Source organism: Fragaria vesca, linkage group LG3, assembly GCF_000184155.1.
Source record: "Fragaria vesca subsp. vesca linkage group LG3, FraVesHawaii_1.0, whole genome shotgun sequence".
In the NCBI taxonomy this organism is placed as follows: Eukaryota; Viridiplantae; Streptophyta; class Magnoliopsida; order Rosales; family Rosaceae; genus Fragaria; species Fragaria vesca.
In genome coordinates this window covers 10,500,104-10,524,081 of record NC_020493.1, presented here as the reverse complement: position 1 = coordinate 10,524,081, position 23,978 = coordinate 10,500,104, and the positions used below count along the sequence as shown (strand labels likewise).

The 23,978-nt window shown below is 39.4% G+C and overlaps 2 pseudogenes across 1 annotated transcript in view; one reads left to right on the top strand and one right to left on the bottom strand.

Moving 5' to 3' along the window:
* LOC101292394 overlaps positions 1 to 23,978 on the bottom strand; it is a 1,325,780-nt pseudogene that overhangs the window by 369,186 nt on the left and 932,616 nt on the right. Inside the window, exons 154-159 of the transcript XR_184374.1 lie at positions 8,572 to 8,633; positions 7,793 to 8,217; positions 1,951 to 3,841; positions 1,089 to 1,354; positions 689 to 977; positions 10 to 638 (exon numbers count right to left, since the gene is read on the bottom strand). The product of XR_184374.1 is annotated as an uncharacterized LOC101292394 (transcript). The remainder of the gene's footprint in view (positions 1 to 9; positions 639 to 688; positions 978 to 1,088; positions 1,355 to 1,950; positions 3,842 to 7,792; positions 8,218 to 8,571; positions 8,634 to 23,978) is intronic.
* Positions 5,941 to 7,223, top strand: LOC101300424 (annotated as a pseudogene).

The window sequence follows — 23,978 nt, the reverse complement described above, 5'->3', positions numbered from 1 at the left end:
GCTACTGACATCCTCGCTGCTGACGGGAATATCCGCCGCACTGCAGGTTGTGTTTGGTGGGAGAGCGTATCTTTCCGAAATGAAGAACACCATCCCGACTTGAAAGGAGAATTGTTCAGGAACTGGGACCAGAGGAGTGTCAATGATCCCGTGTTCCCCTTCGAGCATCGCGAAAGCGTCTGCTTCGCTGCTAAGCCCTTCATCAGCATCCCATCCTGAGACCTCTATCATATTACAGGTGAATGATTCTGCCTGCTCTTCGTCCCGGTCTTCCTCTAGGTCAAGTCGAGGTTCTGAATGTGCCTCGTCGTCTTCTGAATTCTCGCGGAAACGCTGGGCCATTTGTTGGGCGAGGTTAGGACTGGAGGGCGCCTGTGCGGCTATTGGTGGCTCTTGAGCCTCGGGTTGCCGCGGACGCCATACTGACTTGGTTGAAGGCTGATGGTCCTTGGCCGGTTGTTTGTCTGTTGCCAGAGGAGCCTTATCGTTGTCTTCTTTTTTCAACCGTTGTAGGGCGGATACTCTGGGAACCATCCGAGTCTCGGGCTCCGGGGTAGACCGTGCCCGAGGCTGCTGTGGTGGTGGTGGCTCCCTTCTGATATTGGCCTCCGGATTTTGACGTTCCGTTGCCGTGAGGGCTGAGACGGTTCGCGTTTGGACTCTGGGTCCGGGGTCGTGAACAGCTTACGCCTAGGACCGGTAGGCGGAGCCCTTCTCTGCTCGGGCTCTATTGACGGCCTGTGCCTGGGAGCTTGTTGATCCCTTCTCTTTTCAGGCTCTGGTGACGGTTTGGGTCTAGCAAGTTGTGGATCCCTTCTTCTTTCAGGTTCTAGTGATGGCCTGCGCCTGGAAGGTTGTGGATCCCTTCTTCTTTCAGGTTCTGGTGATGGCCTGCGCCTGGAAGTTTGTGGATCCTGCTTTGGTGGAACCGTGAGTCGGCAAAAGACGTTTGCTTTGGGTGCAGGCTCGTCGCTCAACTGCTCGCAAATCCTTGGGGATGTGACAGGCGGCATTTGAAGGAATACGCGCAAACCCTCTGCTTCCCTTCACATCTGCTCAGGCGTCTGTGCGAGCTGTGAGGGGCGTACAGCGCCCTCTTCGACAACCCGTAAGGTACGTAGGATACTACCGTATCGCTTTTGGAGCTTTCGCTTCTTAGACCTGCTGATGGTAACTGCCTTGCCCCCTTGCTGTGTGTACCAGACCCCATCCTTGATCGCTGATTTGGATGTCGGGGGAATATAGGGGTCGGTTAGGACGCCTTTACGAGGGCTCGAGGCCTCGTCGTTGTGACGTTCATCGCTGGAGTCTGACATGTCCATCTCACTTGTGGTAGGGGATGAAGGTACCGCCTCTGCCCAATGTGTATAGACGAATGTCTCGAGACGTTCTATCCTCCTTTCCAGCTCTTCTCAAGTCCTGGGACTCATAGGCTGGGGATCTTCAACGGGGAACGGTCTATCGTCCCTCATGACTGCTTTGCCCTTATCTTTGGTGGAGGGGCGGTCCGTTTCGAGCTTAGCGACCAACTGTCGAGCTGGGTCGTCTGCTTTCCCCTGCTGGTTATTCGGGACAGTATAGTTATTCGCCGACCGTTTACGATTTCGGCCTGGCGGTTTATGTAAACCTGCATTTGGCGACAAGTCTAATGTGATTCTTCGTTAGCCGACTCAAGGCCAAGCGAAGTCAGCCGTTGCGATCATGAAGTCGCCCTTATTCTTAAAGCGAATATACCTGAGGTCGAGCCAGTCTTGAATCTGGTCTCTGAGTTGCTGGCATTCGCAGGTTCTGTTCCCCCAGCTATTATGAAACTTGCAGTGAATGCGCCCCTCCTTATATTCTATGTATGGCAAGGAATTGGCCACTGTGACTAGCCCGTCATCAATGAGATCGTCTAAAACCTCATGTGCAAGATCTTCGTTGTAGGTGTATCTTGTGATCCAAGCGCACGTATCTTGTGATCCAAGCGCACGTATCTTGCCTCGATGAGGTCATTAAAGACCAGATGGGCGTTCTTAGCATCATAGGTGTATGACTCGTACTCTGCCTTGGTCCATGCAAAGGACTGGATGGTGATTGGCTCGCGCGTTATCTTCAGGTTTTTCAATTTGTGAGCCAATGGCTTGCCAGTCAGTTCTACCGTGCCAATATCTTCATGTTCCTGATCCGGGCGAGTTTCCTCAGACCTTTGATAATAGGAATCATAAGTAGGGGCCTGCAGGCTTAATGTCCCCACTGTCCGATTCTTCCCTGGTATGTAAGTTCCTTTGGAGGCATTTGCTTTGTCATCCAACTCGTTTAGGATTAGCTCGTAGCTACCGACCTTGTTAATCAGGTCGCCCATGGAAGTAAAGCGCTCTTCGTGATGCTTTAACCGCTGGCGGTGCTCCAGGCCTCTGATAGCCAACTTAACGGCTTCCTGCTCAGGTAACAGGTAATCACATTTGGTTTGCTGGATCTTGAAACGCTGGAGGAAGGAAACTCCAGACTCCATGCTTTGCTGGCTCATCTGTGTGAGGGAATCGAGGCCGACTTCAGGTTCAATTGTGCCGTATGTCTCTCGGAAAAGCCTCTCCATAGTGGGCCAGTCAGCTATTGACCCAGGCTTCAATCTGGAATACCAGGTAAAAGCAACTCCGGATAGAGACGTCCCAAAAAGCTTGACTTTGAGCATATCATCATTCCCGTATTGGCCGCATTGGACTTTGAAACGAGCCATATGTGTTGCTGCGTCTTTCCTTGTCTCTCCGGAGAAAGTGGTGAAAAAAATATTCTTAAATCCATGAGGGAAAAGATATTGTGCCACGCTATCTGGATAGGGGTCACGATAATGCAAGCTAGTATCACCTTTTCCGGTTTGCTCCTTGACTATGTTCGAGATGAGCTGGCGCCAATCGGCTGCCGTTACTGGTGTGGACTCTGCCCCCTGATCGTGGCCATGCCACGCAGAGAGGCTAGGGACCTGCACGATGTTCTTAGGGGTCGAACTGAAATAAGCTATAACTGGGTCATCTGGTGTCCCGATCCCTTCAGATGGGAAGACACCGGCGCCCCTGAGTGTGACTCCAGGGCAGCCTGGCGTGGGTAGAAGGGGTGGCGTCTTTGACGAACTGGCCCCCAATGTGAATTGGGGAGTCTTCTGGGCCCCGACCTTCGGATTTCCTCTAGGGCGTTCATTAGGTGGAATGTACCTTGAGCCCTCAGTTGCACTTGAACTAGCTAAGTTCAAGGCATGATTTTTTGGTGTCTGAGCCCGTATCCAGTCTTCCACTTGCAGGACCCTTATGCTCAGATTATCATGTCGCTCTTTGTAGTCCTCAAGCTTTTCCATGCTGTTCCTGCTTCCAAAGAAAGAAGTGTCCTGCTGTTGCTGTAGCTTGGTGTCGTGTTCGTCCAAGCAACGGGTCTGCTCACCCACGGTTGCGCGGGTAAGCTGCAGGGTTTTGGTGAAAGTCACCTTGGTCTGATCCAATTCTTTCTGGATCCTTTGAAGGGAACCTTCCACCAAGTCTTTGTCCTCCCTGACTTGACCAGCAACGTAATTAAACTCCTCGCTGAGCCTAGAAAGGTTTTCTTGGTTAGCGAGCCAGATAGTTCTGTCCTTAGTGACCTGTTCAGAGAGGTCTTTGACACTTTGCTGGGTGGTGTCGACTTTCGAGCTGAGTGAGTCGAGATTATTCTTCAGTTCCCCAAACATCTGGCGGACTTCGTCCGCTGGCAGAGTAGGTCCTGCGTCCTGGGTTGGTCGTGAACCTGTCATTATGGTTCCGCTATGGTCGGGTGTGCCAAACCGAGCGAGAACTTCTTGGGTGAGAGATTGACAAGCCGCGCTGTTATGGGGCTTGTATTGTGAAGATTTATGTTTCAAACAAGAAACCGAGGGTCTCCCATATGGGGATCCGCCTGATTTCCCAATGATGACGAGAATGTTATACTCCCGGTCCCACTGGGCGTGCCAATGTTTTGGCCACGCGTCTCAACAGGGGCAGAGTCGGAACTCCGGTGACTCAAAAGTAAAGAAAATGAGATTTGCGAGGCGTGCCACCTCGCGGGCGAGGAAAGGAATGCGCTGCGGCTAGACTTCTAAACAAGCGAAGAGGGGGTTACCGGTGCCACCTCGCGGACGAGGGATTACGAGTAAAACTTCTTGTCACTTGTGAATCGATACTCACTGTTAGAGCGAGCAGAGCAACAAATAGGGAGAAAGGCGAATCAGGGAGGGATCTGAGAACTAAGGCGAAGTGCACTTAGAACTTAGGGTTTCGAGGATGCTCGAGGATTTGTACTTGTTTTTGTATGATTGATTGTGTGTCCTCTTTGATTATGTCAAGCTCCCTTATATAGTGATCCGCAAGCAATTCGCATAGACCTAGTCACAACCCATTCGGACTCAGCAATTAGAATTCCACAAGGATACGACCAGCTCGCGAGCCGCGCGATCCGTGCAACACGTGTCCAGAACAGACCTCGCCTAAGTCTCGCTCACCGCCCCGCATCATCTCACTGTAGCGTCGTACGCGAACTCGAACACTAAGCGATCCTATCCCGCGGAGTACTACAGTCCGTTTCCAACTCTACCTCGCCATGCACTGTAGAATCCTACACGAACTGGAACAAAGGATCCCGCGAGGACATCGAATCCCGCGGGGTATCGGAATCCTTGCAAAACTCTAGCTCGCGTGTAGCCAGACTTCGCCACCCTTCATGGGCTCCGCATTAAAAAAAAGGCCACAGGTACTGCCCCAAATGTTATCCAAAACGTACCCCGAGTCTTGGACCAAAAATACCCACTGGGCTCAAACAATTTTATTATTTTCCTTATTGATTTTTATTTTCTAGTTTTACCACATACTTATTAAAGTATTTATATATTTATATTATCATACATGTCACATGCATATAGTGAAATTTTTTTACAAAAATTATGATCTATCAATTATTATAAATAAATAAATAAGTATAATAATATTTTTACAAATTATGATCTATCAATTATTAAAATAATTTATCATCATGAGTATAAAAACAAAAAATATAAACTTACAAAAAAAAATAGTATATGTAAAATAGAAATACAAAAGTAACAAAAATATAGAATAGTTCATGTAAGAATTCGAATATTCGTTTGATGATCGATAAATAAAATTTGAGACACAATCCTTGTTTTTTTTTAATATTTAAGAGAATAGTATTCTTCATGATTCGAATTAACTTTTCTTGAAAATTGATGTCATTGAAAATTATTTCTTACAATTTGATCAAAAAATGAATGTCTAGTGACATTTTATGCAAAATAAAAAATACAAAAAATAAAGAAAATTAAGAAATCAAGGTCGGGAATGGAGGTTTGCATTAAAAAGAAAAAATTAAAGAAAAAAAATTGGAGATATAGTGAGTGAATAAGAGGTGTAATGAGTAATATATTAATATATATATGTGAATTACATAAATAAGGCTATTTTAGGAATTTGAAAAGAGGTCTAATGAGAAAATGTTTGTATTTAAAAGTAAAATGGAGGTGTAGAGAGAATGAAAGGTATACTGAGCAAATTTAGAGGTCTCAATAACCGCACTCATTTAAGATAAATGTATTTTTGGATTTTGCCGGGGAAAAAATACATGTAATTAATTTGGAAAGCATCTCTAAAGCGCACGTTACATAGATCAGATCGTGATTAATGTTGTTAAGGGAAATGCCATATAAAATCAGTTCTTTCAAGACTAGCTTGCTACAATTTGGCATATGATGGAATTTGGCCGCTGTTTTAGTCTGTGCATAAAATGTACAGGACTATTTTAGGAAGACCATGCCATGATTCCCACAAGGTAATAATCCAAACCAAGTCAAGAAGAAAAATAACAAGGCCTCAGATTTGATGCTATGAACAAACATAAATAGAGGACCATCTAAGCAATGTAACACAGCCAGCTTAAACCAACATGTCTTCCCCTACATTCACAATGACATTGCTCTCCGTATTTCTATTCTCACTCTTGGCTTTCATTGCATGAGCTCAAGTTCCTGCAAACCAAACCTTCACGCTTATTAATGCGGGAGATTTCGGGGATTATATAGTTGAATATGGCGGTAACTATCGTATGCTTACACCCTTTGCCTCGCCTTTCCAACTTGGCTTCTACAACACCACCCCTAATGCCCTCACGCTTGCTATCCGATTCGGTTTGGTCCGTTCGGAGTCACTCATGTGTTGGGTTTGGGAGGCCAACCGGGTTCCTCGGTTGGCGAAAATGCCACATTCTCATTGGGAACCGACGGTAACCTCGTCTTGGCTCATGCCGATGGTCGAGTGGCTTGGCAAACCAACACTGCCAACAAAGGTATGGTACGCTTCAGATTGCTTCCCAATGGAAACATGGTGCTCTATGATTCAAAGGGTAGCTTTGTTTGGCAAAGTTTTGACTACCCTACTGACACTTTGCTGGTGGGACAATCTCTACGAGTAGGAGAAGCGAACAAGCTCGTGAGCAGGGCTTCACGTCAAGAGAACAAAGATGGACCGTATAGCTTGGTTTTGAATACCAAGGGATTGTATTTGTACTACAAGAGCAGCAATACCCTAAAGCAGCTGCCCTACTCTGAGCTCTTTACTATTTGGAAGGGATCAATGGGATATGCAACATTAGAGAGCACTACGGATGATGGTTATCTGTGGGAGATTACCTTAACCACTTCGGGTGGAATCATCCAGCTTGATCGACCCAAGTTCAATGCCACATTGTCATACCTTCGGCTCGCAATAGATGGCAATCTTCAACTTTACACATACGATGCTAAGATTGATTCGTGGGAGCATCCATTTACTCTTTTCGATAGACAATCAGTTCGGGAAACCGAATGCCAGTTGCCAGAGCGATGCGGCAGCTTTGGCGTTTGCGAGGACAACCAATGCGTATCTTGCCCGTCGTCTAAGGGAATTCTGGGCTGGAGCAAGACCTGTGCGCCTGAGAAGCTGACTTCTTGCAAGGCAAACAGCTTCCGCTACTACAAGGTTGAAGGGGTTGATCATTTCATGAGCAAGTACACTACTGGATCGGCTACCAAGGAGGTCGACTGCGGTAAGAAATGTACTTTCGACTGCAAGTGTTTGGGATACTTCTACAACCAGGACACCTCAAGGTGTTGGATTGCTTACGAGTTGATGACCTTGACGAAAGTTGCCAACTCAACTCATGTGGGATACATCAAGGCACCTAATAAGTAATGGTGTGCATATGGGTAATTTATGTTTGTTGTATTTGGCCCAATTTATCCTCATTGTGATTTGAAATATTTATGTTGAGAAGAAATTTGATTTGAATTTGAAAAAATATTTGTTAAATCCTGTTTCCAGTGAGAATATTATGTATCAAATAAAAAAATTGTGCTTAATGCTTTTTTTTTTTTTTCAATTATATTCTTACTTTTGTAACATGTATTTTTGTTTGTTGTAATTAATCAAAGATCTAAATCTCGAACAATCTATTCATTTTTTTTTAACTTAAAGACAATTTTGTCATTAGAATCAAGTAGAGGGTACAATACAAATCGATCTGTTGCCATGCGCACAGAGGACAAGCAAGATCATGTGATTCGTATAAGGGTTGTATCCTCATTACAAATTGAGGCTCATAAGGAGCCTATAATCTAATATCAAATAGATCATAGACAAATGTTTTGAACTAAACTAGAGCAAGAAAATAAAGCTCCCCTATGTGAAAAGCATGGAGCAATTGTTCCGCAATTAAAAACAAACTGAAAAAGTAAAAAGGAAATAGCAGAACTTCAAAGAACCTCCTTGCCCTTCCAGCTAGGGCTCGGGGGCGCTGCAGGCAAAGTCATGGTAGAAGTCCGATCTTCGTAATTAGCACTTCTTTTTGGCTTCGTGTTTTTGGAGCCGATGGGACGCCCACACTTCTTCTTTTGGCCTTCAACTGGTTCAAGGGAGATGGTGGGAGGTTTCTCTTCCTCTTGCATCTTCTTCTTGGGAGGAGCAAAGACATGATCTGAGAGATTGACAGCCTTCGAGTTAGCCAAGGCCAAGGAGGCCGCATATGCTTGACTAGGGTTTTGAAAACCCAAAGAGGATGAGGATGCTAGCATATTGGCTATGCTAGGGTTTTTGCCAAAAGATGACGCTGGAGAGGAAATCTCATTCTTCGATCCTTTCAAAGAGGGTGAGAGATCAATGTTTGGGTGCGCAGAGGCCATGAGGATGACTGAAACAAGGAGATATGGTGCAAAATCAGAGTTTTTGGGTTTGGAGGCCGTGCTCTAGGAGAGAGAGAACGGCTTAGGGTTTTTAGGGTTTCGAAAAATCTATTCATAACTGTCACACCCCGGACCCGGTGTCGGTGGTTTCCAAGCACCTGACGCCGAACCCGAGGCATGAGCGGGAAAAGTAAAAGAAACTAAAACAATTTCAAATACTTTTCTCGAAATAAAATAAAATAAAACGTTTACAAAGACAAAATAGGTCTTGTGGCTTCTAATCTTCTGTAACTCTTCTACTCTTGTACAAGTCAGCTAAACGTCACAGATAGACTTCTCGAAAGATGTGTCCACCTAGGAACCTGAACAAAATTCTATAGGGGTGAGCTTACGCTCAGTAGGGCCAAACCTCTTAAGGTTATTCCTATCGAAGTCGTAAAATCAAGTTATCACACATCAAACAATACTTTAAATATAAACAATAACAATTTAATGCATGTATGCAAATAAACTTCCACCACTCGATTACTGGCTTATTAGTCCATACATCAAAGACATATGAGCCTACACGTCTCATACCGTGTAGATGTCTCCAATATACGACCTAACAAATCAGAAATATCTCACCACCTGTACCTCTTTTGTTAGTCATCTTGTTATACTCATGGTCTCCAAACCCAAAACCCGATTAGATCGCTTTATCGATGTCCGCCATCGAAGGGTTCTGCATTCCCCGGTTCGTGCACTTATGGGCTGACATGGATTCATGGACAACGCATGAGGAAACTCAACTACACAAAATGTATCTTTTCTCGATCTCATTCTCATCTTCTCCATAATCACCATTCTCACCAATCTCACAATGCATTATGCATAACAATTCAGCATCAATACTCGCATTATATATCGAACACATGCTTTTATGGAAAGCGATAATATCGATCATATAAATCACCAATATCACATGCTTTAACGAAAAACAATAACATCCAAAAGTTAATCACTCAATGGCACACAAGTCAATGATTTCAAATATAATCTAATTACCAATTTAAATAAAGGTTCCCCGAGAGACCCTACCTGGAATCCAAGCGCTAGTTCCGACGCTAATTAAAATTAGTAACTTTGCGACACGCTTTCTGAAATCCTTATCCTTCTGCTTCTGAGATTCCTGCTACGTGCATTCGATCATGATGGTATAAGGATAGTTGGCAATCCTCTTTATCCTGCAAAACACCTTAAGATGCTGTTGTCTGATCAAGAACAAGTGGCACTAATATCCCTTTTGGTTTCAGGTAAAACATGCATCTGCATATCATTGTTTTTCACAGAGGTTAGCAGCCTCGCTTGCTATCTTAGTACTGAGTCTTCTGCTGTCCTGAGTTTCAAAGTCTGTTATATTAGTTTAATAAGTCTTTCAAATTCAAACGGACAACTGAATTTGTGGGAAGTGCTTTGGCGCTCAAACCAGTCTAAGGGTTGAGATCTTTTGTTATGCCAATCCGTGACCAAATGGTTTGATGCTCAAGGCTCCAGCTTGGATTTTATGATACATTATCCAATACAAAGCTGGTCCCTGTGTGATTTAAAGACCAGTCGCTATCGGCTGTGTCAAGGTCCACTGATGGATTGAGTAAGAGGGTTTCAAACCTCTTGCTCCCTGTTTTGAATCGTTCATGTTTTAGGAAAGGTATCTTTGTCTTATTGAGGTTGCTTGTGTCAACTCTCCATTTGGTTACATCACTTTCAGTATGGGGAACCAAACACTTCTGTCCAAACCTTTCTGAAACATGTTGAGGTCAGCTTGCATCATCTTTGATGCCTTGTCTACCTATATATATCTTTAGCTTTGACTTTGCTCAATGGTTGTTGAAAACTGCCTTATTGCGTTTTCTTTGTTGAGTCTAGTTCTAGCTTGCATTGTTCATACTGCTCTAAGTCTTCTTCGTGACTGTAAACCTTAGAGCTTGAACTCAAAACTTCTTTCTTCAACTCATATCATGTTGCATACCATGAGGGATGTGTAGTGCAACCAACCCAAGAAGCGTTCAAGGTTGAATCAGCTAGTGGTTAGCTGAATTCACGAACAAAGCTTCTAAAAGTGTTCCATGTTGTAAGAGCTTAGAAACAAGAGAGGGAATAGGTCTAGACTAGTTCGGGACTAGGGAGGATAGCACTATGGTAGTGTATCACTAGAACTATTATTCTTGTAAGAAGTTACTTCAACTTAGTGGAAAGTTTTGTCTCTCAAGAGTTAGAGACACGCAGTTTTTCTCCCTGCATTCAGGGTTTCTGCGAGTAAAAAACATCCTTGTGTTGTTTCTTTATTTGCTGCAATTTACTTTCTGCAAACTCGTAGCCTGTGAATCTGGGATAGCACAAATCATTGCTATCCTCGGATACAGAAGTCAACGAAAATTCAAAAAAAGGCCTATTCACCCCCCTCTAGGACCTTTAGATCCTCGAATCTTTATTTTGAAGTAGCCGACGAATCACCTTAAATCAATGCGATCAATTATTCCAAAATTGATAAGGACACCCAAATCCTTATTTCGCAACTCCTCTCACTTTCTCCAATAATAGCCGAATCAATGTTGTCCATAATTTACTTTTAACTCCACTCTTAATTTGTCTTGAACACGTTCGATTATATCGTCGATCTCAGTAATGTACCAAGCACCAATCCAACTCCACATGGAATTTAACTAACCATTGCCTTAACTCACTTTGATCTAGACAACTGTAACGCCCCGATTTGCACCTCATCAAATCGAGCACATTACAGTGCCGCGTTCTCTTAGAACCTAAGCTAGAGCCCATCACTCAAGCCCTAAGAACCCGCAAGGCATTTTAATTAAACTAACTAAAGCTTTTATAAATTGAAAATCAAAGTTGAAGTCGGAAGCGTTACATAAATGAGGTGTAAAATATTATAATAAAACAGATTTACTTCCTTTGAATCAAGCTATAAAGCATAAAGCAAAACTAATGCGAAATAACTACTCCACTAAAACATAGCCAAGATCAACTAAAACATATCTCCTTGATAGTACGGGTAACACTGACAAGAAAATAGAATAAAGTGGCTGACAAAACAAACAACTTCGACAAGGTTTCCAAATAAAACACAAGGGAATGTATCGAATAATCAAGATACAAAATGGAAACCTTACGTACGATAACAAATTCAAAAAGACATTTAACTTTAACCAAATATGCACACCCAGCTCAACCCAGCTCAATCCTGTTCTTGTGCACAGAACCTGCGTCCAAAACTGTTGTAGGGGTGAGCTTTCGTCCTCGCTGCTCAATAAGACTCAACCAACTAGGTTTAGAAACTATTTAATTTATTGGCCAGTATGTGAAAACAAATATAAATATAAATCATGATCAAAGTATAAGTTTCATTTAGAAAAATATCTGCGCGCCCAGAATACACAAACCTGATGACCGGTCATCTTATGCCAACTACAACCTTACCACAATTAATATCGTCCATACCGACAAGGTGTAGCGAGAGTGTCCATTTATGCCATACCGCCTAGGAGCGACGCCACACCTCAAAGGATGTCAGACGTCCTTTAGTCCGTACAGCCCCTCCGGAGGTTTAAGGGATCGAAACCCAAGGAAGTCACTATGCCCCGCTCACTCTCAAGTCATCACACAATATCGAAAACATTGAAAACAAGCATGGCAATAGAAATATTAAATCTTCATAATAAACCAATCACAGCCATGCGATCATTTTTCATATATAATATATGAAAAACCACTAGCCAAGAAGAGTCTAGAATCCCCTACCTGGTATTCCTGGAGTTCGAATCTTTACTCCACAATGCTAGGCAAACACCACCACACTCGAAAACTCGAGAACCGGAGCTCTGTCCGACAAATTCAAATATTAGCTTCTTAGTCCTCAATTAAGTAACTCTTTGAGAACATATATACATCGCTTATAATTTTGACAAATAGCCATTCATTTTCAACATATTCATATATACCAGGTGATGAATATTGAGCAGCTTTGTCTTGTAATGAGAAAGATGAATTGTTCAAAAACTTGTAATGAGGGTCGTAAATGTTGTAATTACTTAGTTTACCACTGTTATTATCACTAAATACGTTAAATGTGGTATTTGTAGTAAAAATATCATAAATGGTGTAATTTACTTTAAAAATGACCATAATTACATAAAAAATAACTATTTTACAAGATTAACGACTTCAGATAATGTAGGTCTGATTATTAATATTTACAATATTCGTTGTCACTAGAGATAAAATTAAAAAATTATTGTTATTTTCCTAAAAAGGATCATATTCCAAGTAATATCAAGAATACAACTATATTTACCAATTATACCTTAGTTGTTGTAATTTATAGTAAAACACGTTGTATTATAAGTAATTATCTCAATCACAACAAAATTTACTTAAAGTAAGGTATTAATTACTAGATAAAGGACTATATTACACAAACAACTTATTTATTATATGTACATCAGTTTTACCATTATTACGACAATTTGTTGTCAAATTGGTAAATTAGTTCTCGAACTTGTAAGTGAAAAAATTACTACAAATACAAGCTTGATTACTATTTTTTTAACAATTCGTCGACTTACCAATCAAAGGGTTCTCATACAAAGAACTACCATGAAATCAACATTAATTACTACTTTCACCTCAATTGTCGATAAACGATGTAAAAACGTCGTCACATAACCTAAAACTTCTTAAAGGACATGATTTACAATATAAACATTATCATTACATCATAATGGTCTCAACGACAATTTACTCATATTAATAACATTTTACTTGTATTACAATACATTTATTGTTTTATTGGTATACATGTTCTCTAAACTTGTAACATGAAATTTTGAAGACTTTGTATTTCTCTTTCTTTTTTCTTATTTCTTCTTTATCCCCAATGTCTTCTCTTTGCAACTCATCTTCCCCGATGAGCAATGACCATAATCAACCAAACAAGTAGAATCCAAGTCTAGAATAGGAATGGAACGCGCCCCACGCATGTAGAATTAGGGATTTAGGTGAGTGCTATCACGTGCTCGTCGTGGCTCCTCTCTCACAGCCTCCGATGTCTCCATCAACTGGGACGAAATCGTCCAGATTTCCCAGCCGGAAGCCCTCCCCCACGACCCTTCCAATCTCAGAGGCTACTCCAATAGGATCAAAGCCTGCAACCGCGGAGTCGTAAGTCTCGCTCCGATTTCTCTATCATTGCTTCCGTCGAACAATTTTTCCAAAACCTAATTTGATTTCAGGACATGCAATCGGAGTTTTGTTCGTTCGTGATTGAGGACCAAATCGTCAGTTACATTCACGGGTGAGCTTGAATTTGATGTCTCTTTTATGCTTTCGATTAGATTAGCAGTGAGTGATTTGATGAAATTGTGAAGGTTTCTCTCTACAACTCTGCATTCTTGGATGAAATTGTGAAGGTATCATAACTATAGTTCCTTTGCAACCATCATTTTGGTATTTTCTTGGGCTTCTTTTGCTATCGCAACTCATCCACAATCGGGACATTTTGGTTGGATGTAAGATTTAGATATTTTAAGATTTGAAATTACACTTTAAATCGTAGATAGCCATTCTCTGTCTCCCAAGGTATTCCCCTTGTTATGGTTTTGGTCGTTTTTAATCATATGCATGCTAGGGTTGAGATTATTCAAAATGTTTGTCCGGATTCTCATATCTTGATTTTTGGGTTGCGTTATTGAAGTGTAGCGTCTTGTCATTTTGATTCACAGGCAATTGGCAGTTTGGAATTTTGTATATCCTCATCAGTGGGGCTACTGATGGAAGTATTGCCTTTTGGGACCTAACTAAAAGCATTGAAGCTTTTATGCAGCTGGTATCAGTACTTGATGTAGAAAAGTTCATTGACTGTCAGAAACGGCCGAGAACAAGGAGGATAGATAAGGTGCCAGAGATCCTATAAATCACTCAAATATCCTGTTTATTATCGTTGCAACCTAATGCCGCATCATAGGATTGGGGCCAAGTACAAGGCTGAAGGTCCTAGAGGGGGCTGAATAGGCCCTTAACAATTATTTCCGTATAAATTCGTTCTCAGGGATACCAAGAGTTATAGCTATCCTAAATAACAAATACAGTAACAATAAATAAAAGTTGCAGTAAAATAACAATGAACACTAAGATATTTTTTACTCGCAGAAACCCTGCAACCAGGGAGAAAAACTGCGTGCCCCTAACTCTTGAGGGACAAACCTTTCCACTATGTAAAACTCACTTCTTACAAGATTATAGTCTAAGGATACAACAACGACTTGCTCTCCTGCCTAAACTACCCACTAGTCTAGATCTATACTTTCTCTCTTGTTTCTGAGTACCTCACTCCTTACAAGATTACAATATAAGAAACAACGACGACTTACTATCCTACCTAGTCCCAAACTAGTCTAGATCTACCTCTCTTGTCTCTAAGTGGCTACACATGAAGGTATAAAAAGTTTCAACTCAGAACTCAGCTATCACTTAACTGATTCTTCTTGAACACTTCTCAGAAGTTTCACTCTCAAAAACTCGACTATCCTAAACTGATTCTTTCATCAACCCAGTTACCTAAGCGGGATACATTAGAACTCAAGTATCCTCAGCTGCTTCTTTCATGAACACTTTCGGGGTTGCTGCACTACCAACTAATCTCATGGTATGCAGAATGCAATGAGTTTATGAGAAGAGGTTTTGTTCAGCTCTAAGGTTTATAATCACAAAAGGAAGACTTAGAGACTAATGAACAATGCAAAGTAAAACCAAAAACCCAACAAAGCAAATGTAGAAACTACATTTTGACAACCATTGAGCAAAATTGAGCAAAGGTAGCCTTGCTCAATATATATAGGTTGATGGAGTGCTTTAACAAGAGAGAGACACAAGCCAAAGAGGTGCCACAAGAGGGCAGGCACGAGGGCCAAAGCAAGGAAGGAGTTTTCGACTTTTGTCTTTGGCCAAACTCTGAAAAGGAGAGGACATATACAGCTGTCCTAGGCCAAGAAAGAAAGAAACAAAACTATCCTAAACAATGTTTGATTTAAATGCAAGAGACAAAAGGTTTTGCAAACTTTTTCCCAAAAGTATAATACCACATTGGTTTAGCAAACCACTTTTTCTCTGATATCAAACAAAGACAACTGCTATATTGGTTTGTGTATCACAAACACGTACAGTTGTAGCCTTAGAGCTCTAAACCATGAGTCACGGGTTGAGACAAAAGCATCAAACCGAAAACTAAATTGAGCACAAAGGCAAGACCTTTAGATATTCTAGTTGTCAATTTGAAATTCAAATTAGGATCTCCCCCAGACATAAATAAATTAATGCCACAAGGGTAAAGAAATTTAAACATAAGACAACAGAACAAAAAATCAAAAAGCTGGAAACCCATATTTTTAGGATAGCAGTATGCACATACATGATTTTACCTGAGTTCCATGAGATCATGTTGGTTCTTCTACTTCTTCAACTTATTCTTCAGATGTGCAAGACCAATCTCCCAATTGCTTTAGGCTTCATAGGTTGTGTTTTGTTCTATACAAGGATTGCCAACAACCTTATACCTTTAAAGGTCTACCCAACTTATGATTTTGCTTGTCCATTTGTTGATTCCATTGAAGGTATAACTCATGCACTTCGATCTAGTGAGTATCATGACCGCAACGCCCAGCACCATCGGATTCAAGATGATATGGGACTGAGAAGAGTGCATATATATGAGTTCAGTAGGTTGAACATGGTCTACACACTCCTTAGCAAGCGCAAGCTTTTGTGGTTTGTTCAAAATGAGAAGGTCAATGGATGGGATGATCCTCGATTTCCCACTGTTCAAGGAATTGTGCGCAGAGGTCTCAAAATTGAAGCATTGATACAATTCATTCTTGAGATGGTAAGACACTAATCTTTAATACCATGATTAACACAGTATATGTTTATAATAGCACCTTACAAAACCTTAACTGGAGAGAAAGCAGCAACAATCACAAGGAGCATATGGATAATTTGATTAGTGGGGGTGATGATCAAGTCCTTAGCTGTCTTACATTTGAATTATCAGTGTCAACATCAAGCTCTGAATTTGATAATATGACACTGGAAATAAAAAATTCAATCTCCGAATTTGGAAATGCAAAAAAGTTAATTCATTCTAACCAAGACAAGAACTATTGGATCCGATTCTTAAATCATGATAAAGTCCCCTCAGCTCACAGCTCTGCCGTAAAAGGTAAAGGCCATATCCGATTCTTAATTCATGCTATAATTAATGTTGTTTACTTAGATACTTTCTTTTATTTAGGTGTTTGGACAGACGGATCTTGGGTTTTTTTCAACTGGTCTAGATCAGCGTGTCAGGTGTTGGCGTCTTCAGGAGGATGGTAAATCATAGTTGAAAGTCTCTTTCACCGTGAGTGCAAACTCTGATAATTTCTTACGATCTTGTGCGAACATTGCAGACTCCTAAATTGGCTCACGAAACTTAGTATCATACACTAAAATTCACACAACAATCCAATTATATATATACAATCTTACCGAAAGTTAAACGAAAAGCTTGCCCAATTTAGACTTCTGATATGTTTTATATTCTTCAATGGAAGAAAGAACTTCATTAGTATCTGTGTTGATGTATTGGGGCAAAGCAAGGTGCCCAGAGCCAACAACATAAAGTTAACTCTGAAATGATAGTCTACTGGGTTATTCCATCTAGCTTCTTAATGAGGTCTGAAACATGAATATTTCCAGAAGTTCCTCCATAATAATCAACTAGAGGTTTCATGTCAGGATCATCAATTGACCCGTTCAAGTCTACATCAGATCCTCCTTCGGGCACACTCATAATCAAATTGAAGTCTGAAGAATTGACTTCCATAGCCTTACCATGCAACTCAATCTGACAATTCTCTGTGTCCAACTTGCCAATCAAAAAACCACATAGATCACGACGAACTCGGGTGCATGACAATTGCAGCAATGTGCCGAAGCCCTTCGATATATGCGATGTACACAAACGATGAGGACGACTAGGAAGTACTGCTTCAATAGCCCTTCGCATTGCTTGATCCCCCATCAGTCAAAACAGTAACCGGTTTTTGGTTATTCATGGACAATATGAAGGTCTCTAAAAGCCAAGTGTAACTCTCAATCGTTTCATCTATTAGTAACCCAAAACCAAAAACTGTGGTCAATAGATGATTGTTTAAACCAACAAACAACATTAATGGTTTCCCATAAGGATTGGTTTTGTAAGTACTATAAAAAACCAATACATCTCCAAAACAAGTATAATCATGCAGGCAATTAGAGTCTCTCCAAAACATATTTGCCAATCTGTTATCCTCATCTATACTAAACTTGCAATAGAACTGTGAGTCAGTAGCAACTTTACCTCTCATATATGCAAGAGCAGCTTCTGCATCACTGTCTAGTAAAATTTCTCGGCGTTTTGAGTCCTACTTGTTGTACAGGTCCTTAATGGTAAACCCAACTTGCTAGAAACCCCCTGATCTATTAACAATGTACTCGTATGTATGACAAGGCTTAACAGACACTCTTTGCATGGACTTGGCAAGGGCAACATGTGAATCCTGAACTGATCTGTGTGGTGTAAGAAGACACCTCTCGTGTGCTTGTGCAAGAGGATGCGTGTGGTGGGTTATGAAACCAACAACAACATATGCATCAATATATATTGTTAAAGTACCTCACTTTGAACAAGCATGGACAATTGAATCTTGTCTCTTTCTTTTGCCTGCGAACCCTTTTCTTGTTTTTCATGCGCTCGGCATCTCTTTGTCCCTGAGCAGAATAAACCAACCTCAACGAAGTGATTTTCCCTGGATTGATTGTACTCAGTCTCTTGTAGTTCTGTCTAACACCAAAACCTATGACCTTTGCATAAGCGTAGTAAAAAACTCGGCCTCCTCCATAGTCTTAAATTTCTGCCCTTTAATGTCTTCTGTAGACAACTTATCATACTGAACTCCCTTGTATTCCATCTCATTACCGTCACTTTTTTTAAAAGCTGAAGGTTCGCGCGGTCCATCCATGCCTGTAAAAGAAAATGAAAACAAAAACAAAAATATATTAAGCCCCTTTAAAGCTTAATAACACACTAGCACACATACTACAGAAAAAATTCATTAACAGACATGCAATATTGTAACATATATCGTCCTGCGTAAGCCAAAAGATGCAAAGACTTGAAACTTGAAAAGGACCGAAACATGCAATAGTCAAGTCTAGCTAACCGTACATGTCCTTAGCTTCATATATTCTAATATTCTCCGTTCCAGATTTTCCCCTTTGTACCTAATTAATGATTCCTTAACCAACTAATATCTGGTTTAGGAACCCAAAACCTCAAACAATGTACCTATCACCTCAGAAACCCAGAAAGTTTGAACACCAAACCAAAACCCACCAATAATTTGAAGAGTACAAAGCTTAAGCCTTTTCAATAAGAAAACAATAACATCAAAGCTGGGTCTTAATAATCTACATCACTAAAACATGGGTATGAAGCAAATTGCATAAAGTTCAAAACTTTGAATAAGCTTAGCATATGCTGGTCGAAAATGAACAAAACCAATTGAGAGAAGTAAACTTTGGGGCACGAAGAGAAGTACAGAGAACAATAGATAGAGAGAGGAACAACTTTTTCAATTTTGTTTTGTCAAAGGTAGATTCAGTACTTTCTATAGCTTTATTTCAATTTGTTCTTAGGTTTTATCAAATTCTATTTACCTTGATTTTGGGTTCTTAGTTTTTGAGTATGATTCCTTTGTTTGCTTATAGTTGGTAATTTCGAATTCTCAGACTTGTATAGTTAGGAATCCAAATTCGAATTAGTTGTTTTGTTTTGATTAGAATCGTTGTTGTTGAAGCTCAAGAACCTTGTTCTTTTTGACTCAATTGTTTATTATGTTTCAAATAATTTCGTGTTCTGGAAATCAGTTCTTTTCCGTTATGAAGTTTTAGAACTTGTTTTGTTACTTCAAAAGTCGAATTAAAACTTCCAAAATCAAGTTTGTTAGTTGCTGCAAATTTCCAGAATTCTGTAGAAAAGCTGATTTTCTTGCCTACTTTGAGGCAGGATATCTTTCAGCTCAGAATTTTGTTTTAAAATCCGAAAGCACCTATGTACTCCTCATATATCTACCTATGTGTGTGTTAAATTCACAAAATTTGGTTAATATTCGGTTTGTCAAATTGCTTGCCAAAAACAGTAGCAGATTCAGCCAAAAGCTGAATTTTCTGGGTTTTCAGATTTTTGCTTCAACTTTGAGAAAGCATAACTTCCTATCCAGGGCTTTGTTTTCAAAACTTAAGACATGTACTTAAAGCTTGTAATCTCATCTTTACAATAGGATTTGGTTCATAAATTTTTGTTAGATTTGAGTGAGTGGAAAGTGAAGCCAAAAACAGCATCTTACACACTGTTTTGACACAAGGCTGACAGATGAACCTTGTTCTAACTCAGTCTTTTTTTAACAGCTGATTCCTATGTTTTGCAGTAAATCTTTAAACAACTTTTGAGTCTTATTTTGTATCTGTTTTATAGTTTAGAGTTTCTTATTTATGTATATTACTTGTGACACAAAACTTCAACAGACTTTCTATTTTCTAAGCAAACAGTAAAACCAAAGAATCATTCAGATAGGATTCTATATAGCAATCTGTTTAAGACATACAAAAATTTTGAATCAACTCGTTCAGCAATCAAAATTCCAAATCAAAGAACAAACATAGAGAAAGCACAAATGCTCCAAATCAATTTGGTCATAAAATTGACCGAATTTTGAGAAAATCAAGCTAAACAAACATCAAATCCTCAATCAATCCTTAAAATAATCACAACCCATTATCAAATTAAGTAGATCATCCATTCATAGTCTTTAGTAAAACGAATGACAACTGGAACATAGACAAAGAAGGTATAGAGGGTTGAAGGAGAGATTGCACAATAATCAACACAAATCAGAGAACTAGACCCAAATTGATTCTAAACAAAAACCCAAACACCCAACAACTAATTCATACCTTAAATTCTTCAAATTAAGGAGAATCTTCTGAGGTGGAGAACTAGAGATCAACGGAGAATCTTCCGAATCTTCTGCCGTTCGGTTCTTCTCAGTTGGGTTGGGCGGGTTCGACCACAAATGCTATACTTACACAAGGCCCCTGCAGAGGAAAAGTTTCCCAGCAAATAGAAGATGCTCTCCTCTTCTCTTCACTGTGGGTTCTTCTTTTTACTGCGGGTTCTTCTCTTCTCTTCTCTTCTCTTCTCTTCTCTTCGGTTGTGCAAATCAGTTTTCTAAATTCTGTTTTTATTTTTATTATATTTTTATATATAAATTATAAAATTACATGCTGCCTGGTAAACAAGTTACAAATATTAAATAATTTAAGCAGTTAGATATATTCAAAATTTTATTATATCCAACGATTAAAAATATTTAAAAAAGTTGATGCATCATAGAATTTTCCTTAAACTTATGCAAGTCCAAATACCCAAAAATAAAAACGGGAAACAGCATCCCTTTTAGACTTTAATTATAAGAATAATGCTGCCTAGCTCGAATAAACTTTTTATATTGCATGGATAGCATATGCAGTTAGCTTTGACCAAATTAAAATGATAGAAGTGCATGCATTTTATTTTTTTGGATAGAAGTGCATGTATATATTATTGGCTAAATCATAGTTTATTGGAATGCAAATGACGTTGCTGTTACGGTATCTTATTGTGCATTCCCACATCACAAATTAAAGAGCGCATACAGTGCTGCCTTTCCCAATCTCATTAGAGAATATATCCACAAGGATAGCACTGATAAGTAGTTTTCTGTTTTTGGTAAGTGGGACAGTTTTGATAAGTTTCTTTTCAAGAATCGAATGGGACGTGTGAGATAAGTTGTTTTGTGGGGTGTGACTCACAAACTCTTTAATTGATGAAACTAGTAAGAATGATAAAACATGGTGATTTGGAAACAGACTTAATTGATTAGAACTTAGAGACGTTGAAATGAAGGTTTTATTATTTGTGAAAGATGCCTCTCTTATACGTATGCTCATTTTTATTTTTGAATGGTATCAACGACTCTTATCAATCTTTCTCGACTATAGTTTTACCAGTTACATAATAGACCATGCATGAAACAGGGACTCAGTGACACACTCTGAGCATCCCCAAGTCTTCTCTTGTTGTAAATGGTGCATCATGACTAAGTACCATATGTCATGATGGTCCGGTCATGAACTAATAATGAAGGCATGGAGGATGCTTTGTCCAGCTTGTATTCATTAGGTGATCCTAAACAACGATATTGTCAGCTGTTTTGAGACGGGGTTTCATGCACTGTGACCTTGACACATGAAACCTACTGCAAGCTATCCATATAGATATTGAAAATCTCGTCATACATGCGTGATAGATTGCACAATTACCTCCATGATCGTATGGACTTCCACTAGATCAGCCATTATCACCTATAACTTTAAGTTTACTCCTACATCTCAATGTGTATATACATTAACGAAGCACAAAAAAAAAGTTCAAAGAAATTAATCGACTAGTTTCATAAAAACAAGCTAGGTAAATTGAGAAGGGATCGACATTAGAAAATAGAAACTACAGAAAATAGAAACAACATGCAGCATTCAACCGATGAATATTGATCATATCAAGTGAAAGATCTCTCATATAGTCATATAAAGATTATCTAAAACTAGTCATACAAACATTATTTAAGACACAGTTGGAATTATCTTTCTCGATGCTTTGATCATGCGCTTTGTGATCTTCATAGAGACTGAATTCCAATTGAAAATAATATTGGCAAGACTTCGATCTGGTTTTTCTTTGCAACAAATTGAAGCCATAATATACAATATATATATTGATATCTATTTCCCCTCTCTGTTTTTTTTTAATTGAATTACGAAACAGAGGTCTAGTTTATGATTTATCAACAATTCATTCGTAAGGTAAAGCCGACTGAATCATTGAAAATATATGATCGATGTATACATGTTTGGCATCTTTGAAATCCAATGGAATGTGCTGAAGCAAACAACTGTTGCAAGTTGCAGTTTTAACAAAATAAAAGAAGTCTAATTAATGAATTAAATAGGATGAAGATGACAGCATCCCAAAAGAGTTGACATGTTTACCACATGAAAGCATGCGTGCAAGATTCTTTCAGTTCTACTTTGATGTTTGTATCTAGATCTATATAGTGACATTTTCAATCAATATATACAAATTGTAATAAGATAATTTTACTAATACGTGTTTAAGGTGTCTTTAATTGTTAAAACAAATAAGAAAGTAACATGCTATACATTATCTTTTTAAATTTTAAAACATAACAAATGTTCGCGTATTTAAAGTTCTCATGATATAACCTGAATTTGATTAAAGTTATCATGATCGTTTCTTTGCTTGAGTTTGACTAACAATTTCATTAAAACTACTTTGATGTAACATGTTTTATGTCAATTACTTAAAGGTGAGAATGGACTATGGGCATATGCAAGTTTTCTTTCTCGTGAATGAAAGAATAAGCACTTGTTAAGTTTTGATAAAGTAGTGATTGTGGACCAGATAGAGATAAGCGTGGTTGATAAGCTGTCTGGTGGAAGTAGACAGACCTGGAATAAATATAAGCAGAAGCCACCTCCCTGCATATAATTCCAACAACTTATCAGATCGATTCAATATCCACCGCGCAGCCCTACCTACCACTACCGACGAGTAAGGACCAAGAACTCGATCAAAACAAGTTTACCGACGAGCCAAATTTGTGGTTGACAAAAATTATTGAACATGCAGAAAAGGAAAGGTTGAACTTGAATTATCGAGTCTACAGTTGAAATTCTAAATTGTATAGGTTATCCAAGTCAATATCAACGGCAAAAAATCAACGATTTAAAATACATAATACAGTGTAAATGGTTAAGATTTATAACTTAAATACATATACATGATGGACTAAGATTTCATAGTGTACTGACATGTTGTGGAATTCCATAATTCATCTGTGTCCTGGTTGAGATTTTCACTAGTTAGCTAGCTAGGGTTCGCAAACTTTTCCAGATGAATCATTTGGAATAATAATTAACTAACCCTATCTATCAGGATATGCAGAAAATGTTTCTATATGAATCACTAATGTTATATGAATCCAAATTCTACGAACCATTATAATGGAATAAGATGAACAAAGTCGAAGAGGTTGCAATGGAATCACAACTCGTGATGGATTCCAAATGTGTCGCCTCAATACCAAACCAGATGGTATTATTGGTAACATATACTCAATTGTTAAAAAAAAGAAGAAAAAAAAGACAAGCGCATGGAATCATGGATGATTGATGTGGCCACGAACATGACTAATTTTTTCATTTTTTTTTGTTATGTTGGATAGAACCTGATTGTTAATTTTTACCAAGTCATTTGACTTCAAGCCTATTATATGTATAATCGATCATTATTTTCTCAAAAATAATAATTGATCCCACATAAATAATTGGCATGCAGTTGCGGCCTAGCTCGTGCATGCGCCAACATGTTCATGGCTTCATGCATCAGCTGGATACATAAACTATGTTTCAGTTGACCTAATAATGTGCGCATGCTATTGTGTACTTGTCACAACAAATTGTTATTGATCCGATGCAATTATCTGTCCAAATATTGTTATACAAAGAAAATAGAAAA